Source organism: Saimiri boliviensis, chromosome 16, assembly GCF_048565385.1.
Source record: "Saimiri boliviensis isolate mSaiBol1 chromosome 16, mSaiBol1.pri, whole genome shotgun sequence".
Lineage (NCBI taxonomy): Eukaryota > Metazoa > Chordata > Mammalia > Primates > Cebidae > Saimiri > Saimiri boliviensis.
The window spans coordinates 60,550,195-60,563,656 of NC_133464.1; the positions used below are offsets into that span (position 1 = coordinate 60,550,195).

General features: G+C 38.0%; 1 protein-coding gene across 1 annotated transcript in view; it reads right to left on the reverse strand.

Moving 5' to 3' along the window:
• Positions 1–13,462, reverse strand: part of CAB39L (calcium binding protein 39 like) — a 118,412-nt gene that overhangs the window by 95,143 nt on the left and 9,807 nt on the right. The window contains exon 2 of the mRNA XM_010330084.2: positions 3,905–3,946. The gene's annotated coding sequence lies outside the window, so the exon portion shown is untranslated. The remainder of the gene's footprint in view (positions 1–3,904; positions 3,947–13,462) is intronic.

A 13,462-nucleotide genomic window follows, 5' to 3' on the forward strand; every position in this document is an offset into this window, starting at 1 on the left:
TTAATCTGTCACAGGCAGTTCTGTTTCTGGTCAAACCAGCTTGCTTATGCGTCCTCCTCTCCCTCTTTAACACTTGCTTTCAGATACGTACCACAGTCACAGCTCCCTCTTTTACTTCCTCCCTCCCCAGTCCTGTAACGTCACAAGAATGCGTGTAAAGCTGAGGCCAAATAAACTCTTGAGCCAAAAAAGAAAAAAATCTAGAGATAAACACAATTTTTTCTCATTACTTTTTTCTGCCTTTAGTCTTATATTTGTTCGTGCATGGGTTTTTGTCAACTGATTAAACTGGCTTGACTATCTTGTTTAAAAATGCAAATAAAGGTTCTTTAAAAAAAAAGCTTGTTGATAGTAATAACAACAGATTCACCTGCTAATATGCTAGCTCCTCAGGGAAGATGCTATTCCCAATTATAAGAAAGTGGAGCAAGTAAACACATAAGTACCTGTATTAGAAATTTAATCTTAAGATTTAAAAAGCAAGGAAGATTTTAGAGTACTAATAATTTAATTTTAATAGTGTGATTTTATGAAAACCTAATGTATTTCTTAATATGGTATATTTTAAAACTTGGACCAAAATTTGCAGTTATAAAAGGGAAAGTTATAAAGAATACAGAAAAGTATTGACACCAAAAACAATAGATAGAGCAGCTTAATCACATATGTGCAAATCAAATGTAATTATTGCAGTTGGAAAGAAGGTTTTTCCCCCCTAAGCTTTATTGGTCAGAATGCATAATACCTCTTATAAGAATTACAAAGGCTAAAGGCAACAAAAAATTATTAAAGTTATTATACATATATAATTATAGAGTAAAATAACTTAAAATTATGAAACTCTCTTTAAGGTTTGGGGATGAGGAATTAGGTGGAAAGCTGAGTGGGCTGGTTGTTGGCAGGCTTAGATAGCATTTGTAGGATTCTTTGGAATTAGGAGGCAATGTATGCAGCTTGGAATACATGCTGGCTCTGTATGAATGCTAGTCAGATCCTGCTTTGGAGTTCTGTTCCAGCTTCCTAGCCCAAACCACTTTAGGTTCTCCATCTCCCACTATGTTCCCAATCAAAAGTCTTGGGCCCTTCTTCTACTGATGGATCTCCCAAGTACAGAAGGAACAAAGGTAGTTATTAGACCTGTTATTAAGTAACACATTCTTATTCTCCACAGAATTAAAATCTCTCTAATATAAGCTTACGTAAGGTGAAAGGTAAATATCTATAAATAGTTGTTTATACACCTTAAGAAAAATAAGTCAGTAAAACTCAGCCTTAAAATATAGATGGCTTGATCTGGTTCATTTAAAGTAGACTTAAAATTTAACTATATGGTACAGTTATTTGGTTATGTCTTAGCACCTATGAAATAGGTATCAAAGATGACTAGAGATTAGTCTTTCAATTAGTAGTTTTACACTTTTTAAAGTTTTATTCATGTTTTTAAAGAGATGTTAGATGGAAATAATTCTAAATCACTCAGGGTATGAAGTGCCTAGTATCTTGAGTTATACTCCAAAAGCTGCAGTATAATTTTAAAAATTTATATATAAAGGTGGTTCTTAGGGTAACTGCAAGGTTAATTTAAAATTGGGAGACTCTGTATCAATCTACAATTGATTCAAAGGTACAAAGTCAAGTCAAGAAATTTAAAACATAAAATTACTAAGATTATTTATGATTGTATATCTAATTCCTACTAAATATCATTCCATGTTTCCAACAGCAGGAGTGAAGAAATCTTACAATATACAGTAAATTGTGTTGAGTATTCAGAAGGATATTGCCTCAGTAGCAGAACCAAATTAGTTTTACATTAAAGGTCGTTCTGGTTCCTCCTCATAGAGATCAAAAGCAAGCCTTGAAAGGATCAAATTATTTCCAAATAACTGCAAGCCAGAGTAAAATTTAAAAATATTTATATAATTTTAAAAAAATCTAGCACACAATAATGTAAAATTCACAATGTGTGGCATCCAGTCAAAAATCACCAGGCATGCAAAGAAACAGAGGAAAATATAATATATAATAAGGAGATAATCAATCATTAGAAACAGACTCAGAAATGACACAAATAATAGAATTAGTACACAAACGCATCAAAACAACTATTAAAAATATCTTTCGGGCCGGGCGCGGTGGTTCATGCCTGTAATCCCAGCACTTTGGGAGGCTGAGGAGGGTGGATCACGAGATGAAGAGATCGAGACCATCCTGGTCAACGTGGTGAAACCCTGTCTCTACTAAAAATACAAACAAGTAGCTGGGCATGGTGGCACATGCCTGTAATCCGAGCTACTCAGGAGGCTGAGGCAGGAGAATTGCCTGCACCCAGGAGGCGGAGGTTGCGGTGAGCCGAGATCACGCCATTGCACTCCAGCCTGGGTAACAAGAGCGAAACTCCATCTCAAAAAAAAAAAAAAAATCTTTCATAGGTTAAAGAAGGTATTAGAAAGATAAGAATGCTAAGGAGAGACATGGCAGATATAAAAAAGACCCAGATCAAATTTCTAAAAATTAATACTACAATTTCTGAGAAAATGCTTATTCTGTTTTATGGAATGAAGTGTTGCCCAACTCTAGAATCACAAATAAGGCCAACTAAGATCTTTAAACAAAAAACAAATGAACAAAAAAAGCTCTATAAACTCTGGAATGAAAATTGCATCAAATGATATGAATGGCAGACTGCACAGTGCAGAAAAAATGATTAGTAAACTTGAAGACACAGTGACAGAACTTACTAAAATAAAGCATTGAGAGAAAAAAAGTTAAAAAAAACCTGTAAATTAACTCCAGATGGATTAAAGACTTAAACATAAGACCTAACACCATAAAAACCCTCAAAGAAAACCTAGGCAGAATCATTCAGGACACAGGCATAGGCAAGGACTTCATGACTAAAACACCCAAAGCATTGGCAACAAAAGCCAAAATAGACAAATGGGATCTAATTAAACTCTAGAGGTTCTGTACAGCAAAAGAAACAATTATTAGAGTGAACCGGCAACCAACACATTGGGAAAAAAGTTTTGCAATCTAACCATCTGACAAAGGGCTAATATCCAGAATCTACAAAGAACTAAAACAAATTTACAAGAAAAAAAACAAACCCATTCACAAGTGGGCAAAGAATATGAACAGACACTTTTCAGAAGAAGACATATATGAGGCCAAGAAACATATAAAAAAGTGCTCATCATCACTGGTCATTAGAACAATGCAAATCAAAACCACACTGAGTTACCACCTCACACCAGTTAGAATGGCAAGCATTAAAAAATCTGGAGACAACAGATGCTGGAGAGGATGTGGAGAAATAGGAACACTTTTACACTGTTGGTGGGAGGATAAATTAGTTCAACCATTGTAGAAGACAGTGTGGTGATTCTTCAAGGACAATTAGAAATTCCATTTGACCCAGCAATCCCATTACTGGGTATAGACCCAAAGGATTATAAATAATTCTATTATGAGGACACATGTACACCTATGCTCATTGCAGCACTGTTTACAAGAGCAAAGACCTAGAACCAACCCAGATGACCAGCAATGATAGACTGGGCAAGGAAAATGTGGCACATATATATCATGGAATGCTATGCAGCCATAAAAAATGATGAGTTTGGGTTCTTTGTAAGGACATGGATGAATCTGGAAACCATCATTCTCAGCAAACTGACATAAGAACAGAAAACAAAACACCACGTTTTCACTCATAGGCAGTTGTTGAACAATGAGGACATATGGACACAGGGAGGGGAACATCACACACTGGAGTCAGTTGGGGGGGCGTAGGGGAGGGACAGTGAGGGGTGGGGAGGTTGGGGAGAGACAACATGGGGAGAGATGCCAGATATATGTGATGGGGGGTTGGAGGCAGCAAATCACCTTGCCATGTACGTACCTATGCAACAATCCTGCATGATCTGCACATGTATCCCAGAACCTAAAGTACAATAAAAAATAAATTAAATTAAAAATAAAACAAAAAATGAACAGAGAATCCTTTAACTATGGGGAAACTTAAAAGAACCTAATGTATACTATATATACTATACATAGTCTTTGGGCCTTGAATAAACAATAGCAGCAGCCAAGAAATAGTTCTTACAGGCCTTGGGCATAACCCAGGACTGTGCTGGCTTCAGGTGTAACCCAGTATTGACCCAGCATAGTCCTAGCAACTGTGGTCACAAGAGGGCTTGCACCAGCCCTCCCCTAACCGTATGCAGCTCAGCAAGGAGAAAACTCTCTTTGTTTGAGGGAAAGTAAAGGAAGAGAATAAGAGACTGTCTGGTAATCCAGGAAATTCTCCTGGATCTTACCCAAGACCACCAAGGCAATATCTCCTCAAGTCTGCAAGTCACAACATTACTGGGTTCTGAGTGACCAAAGACTTAGATCACAAAACTTAATTAATTCCCTTTGAGTATTTGGAAACCCTTCTCAAGAAGGACAGATCCATTCATCCTTGAGAGGTCTAAGAAAAAAAAACAAAAAAAAGGACAAGTACAAAAAAGCCCAGAGTGTGAAGATTAGAATAAATACCTAACTCGTCAATGCCTAGGTACTGACAAACATCCAGAAGCATCAAGACCATCCAGGAAACCATGACCTCACCAAACCAACTACATAAGGAATCAGTGACCATTTCTGGAATGACAGAGATATGCAACCTTTCAGATAATTCAAAATAGCTGTTTTAAGGAAGCTCAAAGAAATTCAAGATAACACATAGAAGGAATTCAGAATGCTATCAGATAATATAACAAACAGACTGAAATATTTAAGAATCAAGCAGAAATTCTAAAGCAGAAAAATTTAATTGAAAAACTAAAAAATGCAACAGAGTTTCTCAAAAGCAGAATTGAACAAGCAGCAGAAAGAGTGAGCTTGAAGATAGGCTATCTAAAATACACAGAGCCATCAAAAGAAAAAAGAATAACACTAATGTAGCCTGCCCACTCTAGAAAAGAGCCTCAAGGGGACTCTCCAAGATGGCCGAATAGACACAACTCTGGTGCACAACACCCAGTGAAGAGAGACGCAGAAATCCAGAGATCTGGATTACAGATCCAAGATGGCCGATTAGACATTAGACACAACTCCAGCGCACAACACCCAGTGAGAGAGATGCAGAAATCCGGAGATATCCTAGCCCCAACTGAGGTCCCAGGTGCATTTCAACGGGTCTGGTCCAATGGTGAGCAAACAGGGCAGACTGAGGTGGGGAGGGGTGCTGCTTCACCCAGAAAGTGCATCTGACAGGGGAGTTGGAGGCTCCCTCTCTGGCACTCTGGTCCAGATACAGCACTTCCCCCAAAGCCTCAGCAATACACAGAACAGGGGATCTTTGCCAGTCAAGCACCGGGAATTATAAGTGCAGAGTTGAATAAGAGCCTGCAGACTGAGCTATTGCCACCTCCCCCCACCCGGAGAGAGAGGGAGCTGTAAGCGGGAGCAGCTGGGCGGGCCCCTACCCCATGACCGGAGAGAGAGGAAGTTGAAAGGGGGAGACAGCTGGGTGCAGCTGGGTGGGTCCCTGCCCTCCCCCACAAACCCCAGAGGGCTGAAGCTCTGACTCTAGTGGGTTGCGTAGCTGAGATCAAGCCCAGTGGAGAAAGGGCATGACCCACCACTAGAGGGGTGAGACTGGGCTGCATGTTTTAACAAAAAACACAGGAAGCCTCCATAGGAACGGGATAGTGTTCTTGACAACCCAGCAGTGCCTACAGGTCATCGGAAGAGGCTGGCCTAATCTCCCAGTATAAACAAAAAAGACACAGAGCTGGGCGCGGTGGCTCAAGCCTGTAATCCCAGCACTTTGGGAGGCCGAGGTGGGTGGATCATGAGGTCAAGAGATTGAGACCATCCTGGTCAACATGGTGAAACCCCGTCTCTACTAAAAATACAAAAAATTAGCTGGGCATGGTGGCACGTGCCTGTAATCTCAGCTACTCAGGAGGCTGAGGCAGGAGAATTGCCTGAACTCAGGAGGCGGAGGTTGCGGTGAGCCGAGATCGCGCCATTGCACTCCAGCCTGGGTAACGAGAGTGAAACTCCATCTCAAAAAAAAAAAAAGACACAGAAAGCTTCTCTAGTAACCTCAAAGAGTCCCTAGAAACCCAGTAGCGCCTCTACAGGCAGACAAGCGACCTCATCAAGCAGCTCCCTGACACCACAGCCAGGTAAATCCACAAAGATGGGGAAAAAACAGCGCAAAAAAGATGAAACCATCAAAGAAAAGAACACTGCTTCTCCTTCAAGGGATCACAACTCCTCAACAACACAGGATCACAGCTTAACCAAGGAGTGCGATGAATTGACAGAAACAGGCTTCAGCAGGTAGATAATAACAAACTTTTCTGAGCTAAAGGAACACGTTCTAACTCAATTCAAAGAAACCAAAAACCTTGAAAAAAGGTTAGACAATGCTAACTAGAATAACCAGCTTAGAGAAGAACATAAACGATTTGATGGAGTTGAAAAACACAGCATGAGAACTACACGAAGCAAATACACATTTTAATAGCTGAATTGATCAAGCAGAAGAAAGGATATCAGAGATTGAAGATCAACTTAATGAAATAAAAAGAGAAGGCAAGACAAGAGAAAAAAGAGTGAAAAGAAGTGAACAAAGCCTCCAAGAAATATGGTGTTATGTGAAAAGACCTAATCTAAGCTTGATTGGTGTACCTGAATATGATGGGAGAATGAATCCAAGCTGGAAAATATGCTCCAGGATATTATCCAGGAGAACTTCCCAAGCCTAGCAAGGCAGTCCAACATTCAAATTAAAGAAATACAGAGAACATCACAAAGACATTCCTCAAGAAGAACAACCCCAAAGCACATAATTGTCAGATTCACCAGGGTTGAAATGAAGGAAAAAATGCTACGGGCAGCCAGAGAGAAAGGTCAGGTCACCCACAGAGGGAAGCCAATCAGATTCACAGCAGATCTCTTGGCAGAAACCCTAAAAGCCAGAAGAGAGTGGGGGCCAATATTCAACATCCTTAAAGAAAAGAACTTTCAACCCAGAATCTCATTTCCAGCCAAACTAAGCTTTGTAAGTGAAGGAGAAATAAAATCCTTTACAGACAAGCAATTATTGAGACCTGCCCTACAAGAGCTCCTGAAAGAAACACTAAGCACAGAAAGGAACAAGTACCACTCACTGCAAAAGCAAACCAGTTGGCAAAGACCAAAAATGCAATGAAGAAAATGAGTCAACTAACAGGAAAGAAAACCAGCCAGTAACAAAATGGCAGGATCAAATTCACATATAACAATATTAACATTGAATGTAAACGGCCTAAACATCCCAATCAAAAGACACAGACTGGCAAACTGGATAAAAAGTCAGAACCTATCGGTGTCCTGTATTCAGGAAGCCCATCTCACATACAAAGACACACATAGACTCAAAATAAAAGGATGGAAGAAGATTTACCAAGCAAATGGAGAACACAAAAAAAGCAGGGGTTGCAATCCTAGTCTGATAAAACGGACTTCAAACCAACAAAGATCAAAAGAGACAAAGAAGGACACTACATAATGGTAAAAGGATCAATCCAACAGGAAGAGTTAACTATCCTAAATATATATGCCCCCAACACAGGAGCACCCAGATACGCAAAGCAAGTTCTTAACAATCTAAAATGAGATTTAGACTTCCACACAATAATACTGGGAGACTTCAACATTCCACTGTCAATATTAGACAGATCAATGGACAGAAAATTAACAAGGATATCCAGGACTTGAATGCAGAGCTTGACCAAGCAGATGTAATAGACATATACAGAACACTCCACCTCAAATCCACAGAATATACATTTTTCTCAGCACCACATTGTACTTACTCTAAAATTGAACACATCATTGGAAGCAAATCACTCCTCAGCAAATACAAAAGAACAGAAATCATAATAAACAGTCTATCAGACCATTGCGCAATCAGACTAGAACTAAGATCAAGAAACACACTCAAACCCGCACAACCACTTGGAAACTGAACAACTTGCTTCTGAGTGTCGACTGGATAAACAATGAAATGAAGGCAGAAATAAAGATGTTCTTCAAAACCAACCAGAATGAAGACACAACTTACCAGAATCTCTGGGGCACCTTTAAAGCAGTGCTGAGAGGGAAATTTATAGCAATAAATGCCCACCAGAGAAGAGAGGAAAGATCTAAAATCGACACCCTATCATCAAAATTTAAAGAGATAGAGGAGCAAGATTAAAAAAACTCAAAAGCTAGCAGAAGACAAGAAATAACTAAGATCAGAGCAGAACTGAAAGAGAGAGAGACACAAAAAACTCTTCAAAAAATCAATAAATCCAGGAGCTGGTTTTTTGAAAAGATCAACAAAATAGACAGACCACTTGCCAGATTAATAAAAAAGAAAAGGGAAAAGAATCAAATAGATTCAACAAAAAACGATAAAGGGGATATCGCCACTGATCCCACAGAAATCCAAACTACCATCAGACTTTACTACAAACAGCTCTACTCACATAAACCAGTAAACCAGGAAGAAATGGATAAATTCCTAGACACTTGTACTCTACCAAGACTAAACCAGGAGGAAGTTGAAACCCTGAAGAGACCAATAACAAGGGCTGAAGTAGAGGCAGCAATCAATAGACTACCAATCAAAAAAAGTCCAGGTCCAGATGGGTTCACAGCCAAATTCTACCCGATGTACAAAGAGGAACTGGTTCCATTCCTTCTGAAATGGTATCAAACAATACAAAAGGAGGGAATCCTCCCTAAGTCACTTTATGAAACCAATATCATCCTGATACCAAACCAGGCAGAGACTCAACTATAAAAGAAAACTTCAGGCCAATATCCATGATGAACATTGATGCAAAAATCTTCAATAAAACACTGGCAAACAGATTGCAACAGCACATCAAGAAGCTTATCCATCACGATCAAGTAGGCTTCATCCCAGGGATGCAAGGCTGGTTCAACATATGCAAATCCATAACTGCAATCCATCACATAAACAGAACCAAAGACAAAAACCGCATGATTATCTCAATAGATGCAGAGAAGGCCTTTGAAAAAATTAAACAGTTCTTCATGCTAAAAACTCTCCATAAACTAGGTATTGACAGAATGGATCATAAAATGATAAAAGCTATATATGAAAAACCTACAGCCAATATCATACTGAACGGGCAAAAGCTGGAAGAATTCCCTTTGAAATCAGGCACTAGACAAGGATGCCCTCTCCCACCACTCCTATTCAACATAGTATTGGAACATAGTTCTAGCCAGAGCAATCAGGCAAGAGAAAGAAATAAAGAGTATTCAATTAGGAAAGGAGGAATTCAAATTGTCTCTATTTGCAAAACAGAGACACAGACCAACGGAACAGAACAGAGGCTCCAGAAGCAACACCACACATCTACAACCAACTGATCTTTGACAAACGTGACAAAAACAAGCAATGGTGAAAGGACTCCATATTTGATAAATGATGTTGGGAAAAATGGCTAGCAATGTGCAGAAAGCAGAAACTGGACCCCTTCCTGTCATCTTACACTAAAATTTACTCCAGATGGATTAAAGATTTAAACATAAAACCTAACACCATAAAAACACTAGAAGAAAATGTAGGCAAAACCATCCAGGATGTAGGCATAGGCAAGGACTTCATGATTAAAACACCAAAAGCAATGGCAATAAAATCCAAGATAGACAAATGGGATCTAATTAAAATTCAGAGCTTCTGTACAGCAAAAGAAACCATCATTAGAGCAAACTGGCAACCAACAGAATGGAAAAAAAAATTTTGCAATCTACCAATCTGACAAAGGGCTAATATCCTGAATCTACAAAAAACTAAAACAGATATACAAGAAAAAAACAAACAACCCCATTCAAAAGTGGGCAAAGGATATGAACAGACAGTTTTCAAAAGAAGACGTATATGAGGTCAGTAAAGATAGGAAAAAATGCTCATCATCACTGTTCATTAGAGAGATGCAAATCAAAACCACATTGGGATACCATCTCAGGCCAGTTAGAATGGCGAGCATTAAAAAATCTGAAGACAACAGATGCTGGAAAGGATGTAGAGAAATAGGAACACTGTTACACAGTTGGTGGGAGTGTAAATTAGTTCAACCATTGTGGAAGACAGTGTGGCGATTTCTCAAGGATCTAGAAGTAGAAGTTCCATTTGACTTAGCAATCCCAATACTGGGTATATACCCAAAGAACTATAAATCGTTCTACTATAAAGACACATGCACATGTATGTTCACTGCAGCCCTGTGTACAATAGCAAAGACCTGGAACAAACCCAAATGCCCATCAATGTTAGACTGGACAAAGAATATGTGGTACACATATACCACGGAATACTATGCAGCCATAAAAAACAATGAGTTCATGTCCTTTGTAGGGACTTGGATGAATCTGGAAACCATCATTCTCAGTAAACTGACCAAGAACAGAAAACCAAACACCATATGTTCTCACTCATAGGTAGGTGTTGAACAATGAGAACATGCAGACTCAGGGAAAGCAGCATCACACACTGGGGGCAGTTGACAGGGGGTAGGAGACAGTAGGGGGTGGGGACAGTGGGGAGGGATAACATGGGGCGAAATGCCAGATATAGTATGCACCTAAAGTAAAATAAAATGAATAAATAAGTGAAAGAAAAGAATAAGAAAATAGCCTCAAAATGGCAAATCTAAAAGTTATTGTCCTTAAAGAGGAGGTAGAGAGAGAGATCAGGGTAGAGAGTTTATTCAAAGAGATAGCAGAGAACTTCCCAAACCTAGAGAAAGATATCAATATTCAAGTACAAGAAAGTTACAGAACACTAAGCAGATTTAACCCCCCAAAAAACTACCTTGGGACATTTAATATTCAAATAATGAAAGGTCAAGGATAAAGAAAGAATCCTAAAATCAGCAAAAGAAAAGAAAAGAATGATATATAAAGGAGCTCCAACATATCCAGCAACAGATTTCTCAGTGGAAATATTACAGGCCAGGAAAGAGAAGCAAGACATATTTAAAGGCCATAAAGAAAAAAAAACCCTTTTATCCTGAAATATTGTATCAGTGAAAATATCCTTCAGACATGAAGGAGCAATAAAGACATTCCCAGACAAACAAAAGCTGTGGGATTTCATCAACCCAGACCTGTCCTACAAGAAATGCTAAAGGGAGTTCTTCAGTCTGAAAGAAAAGGACATTAAGTTATAAGAATCATCTGGTTATCTGGGCCAGGCATGTTGGCTCACACCTGTAATCTAGCACTTTGGGAGGCTGAGGTAGGAGGACTGCTTGAGCAGATATTCAAGACCAGCCTGAATAACATGGCAAGACCTCATCTCTACAAAACATCAAAATTAGCCAGACTTGGTGGCGCATGATAGTACCACTGCACTGCAGCCTGGGTGACAGAGCAAGACCCTGTAAAAAAGAAAGGAGAGAGAAAGAGAGAGAGAGAGAGAAAGAGAGAGAGAGAGAGAGAGAGAGAGAGAGAGAGAGAGAGAGAGAAAATGTTGTACATGTACTCAGTGGAATACTATTCATCTTTAAAAAACAGTGAAATCCTGTCATTTGAAACACCATGGATAGAACTGGAGGACATTATGTTAAGTGAAATAAGCCAAACACAGAAAGACAAATTTCACATGTTCATTTGTGGGAGGTAAAAACTTAAACAATTGAACTCACAGAGATAGAGAGGAGAATGATGGTGGCAGGAAGCAGGGAAATGGGGATGGTTAATCCACTAATGGGGATGAGTATAAAAATATAGTTTGATACAATGAATAAGATCTAGTATTTGATGGCACAACAGGGTGACCACAGTTAGAAATAATTTGTTGTACATTTTAGAATAACTGAGGGAGTACAATTGGAATGTTCTAAACACAGATTGATGAATGCTTGAGGTGACGGATATCCTATTTACCCTGGGGTGATTATTATACATTGCATGCCTATATCAAAATATCTCATGTATCTCATAAATATATACACCTATTATGTACCCTAAAAGTTAAAAATTTGAAAATTAAAAAGACAACAGCTTAATTGAAAAAAATGTCATTCTGAAAATAGTTTGCATTTGATTTTAAATTCTAATCTATCATTATAGAATTTTAACTCTACTTCTTTGATCTTATATTCACTTTCACTTAAACCACAAATCTTTGTTCTAATAACACAGTAACATAATGATATATTTGCCTAATTTTTCAATATAACTAATATAGATTCAAAATAACAGCACCAAAATTACTAACAATTAAATCACTGAATGAAGTTTAAAAAATTCTTTGCCATTCACTAATGTATTGGTCAGCATATGACTGTCATTAAGGAGTCCTAATGTTAAAATGTAATTATTTTACCTGTTACAAAAACAAAACTTCTATTTTATATTGTTAGTTCACAATTGAAAGAATTTCACAAAATGAGACTTCAATTTTTTTAAATAGAGACTTAACTTATAAATGATGTAGTTCAACAGAGTTGTCTCAACTATTAAGAAAATCACAGAGGAAATAAAATGTAAATGATGTATATATCTCAAGTTACAGTCAAATGGCATCATGGCATGCTAAACAGGCAATCATTCTACAGTTATTTGAATACAAAAAATGGTAGGAAAATTATCTATCACTTATATTTGGTAGCTTAACTATACAGAATTCCAAGTTACTTCCTCCACCTAAGCAGTCGTATTTACATTATTGAGTGTTATAAGGCTTTGAATCCATCTTGGCATACTTGTACTATAACAATCACTAGCAAAAAGTATTACAGATAATGAATTTTTTAAGGCACATTATTGAATTGACTAGTCCACTAAATTAAAACATTAGTGGTTAAAAAAGAGTTAACTGTCAACAATAAAAAAAAATGACACAAAACCTGGTTTGTCATGATCCCCCTCCCAAAAAAAGTCAAGACTCTAATATGTAAAATACTAAGTATGCAAATATATAATTCTATGATTAAGTGCTACCTCTGCAATTTAGTGCTATATGTTGAATTAAATTAATATTAATTTTACTTTATTGGTTTTAGAGTTGTTTAATTAACACATTTATTTTTATTTAAATATATAACAGTTGCAAGAAAACGTGTATTAAGGCCAGGTCCAGTAGGTCATGTCTGTATTCCTAGGCCCTTATGGGAGGCTGAGGCAGGTGGATTGCTTGAGCCCAGGAGTTCCAGACCAGCCTGGGCAATATAGCAAGACCCCATCTCAAAAAAAATAGAAGAAACAAAAATTTAGTATGCCAGAAGCAAATGCTATGTGAATGATAATAGTACAAAAAACTAGAAATGCAGGTTGGGGTCAGATTATGGAGAGACTGAGTGCTAGGCTAATGAGCTAATTAATTTGTGGACAAAAGGGAGCCATGATGTGATCAGAACTTTCTGTAATGAATGTGAATTTAGCAGTG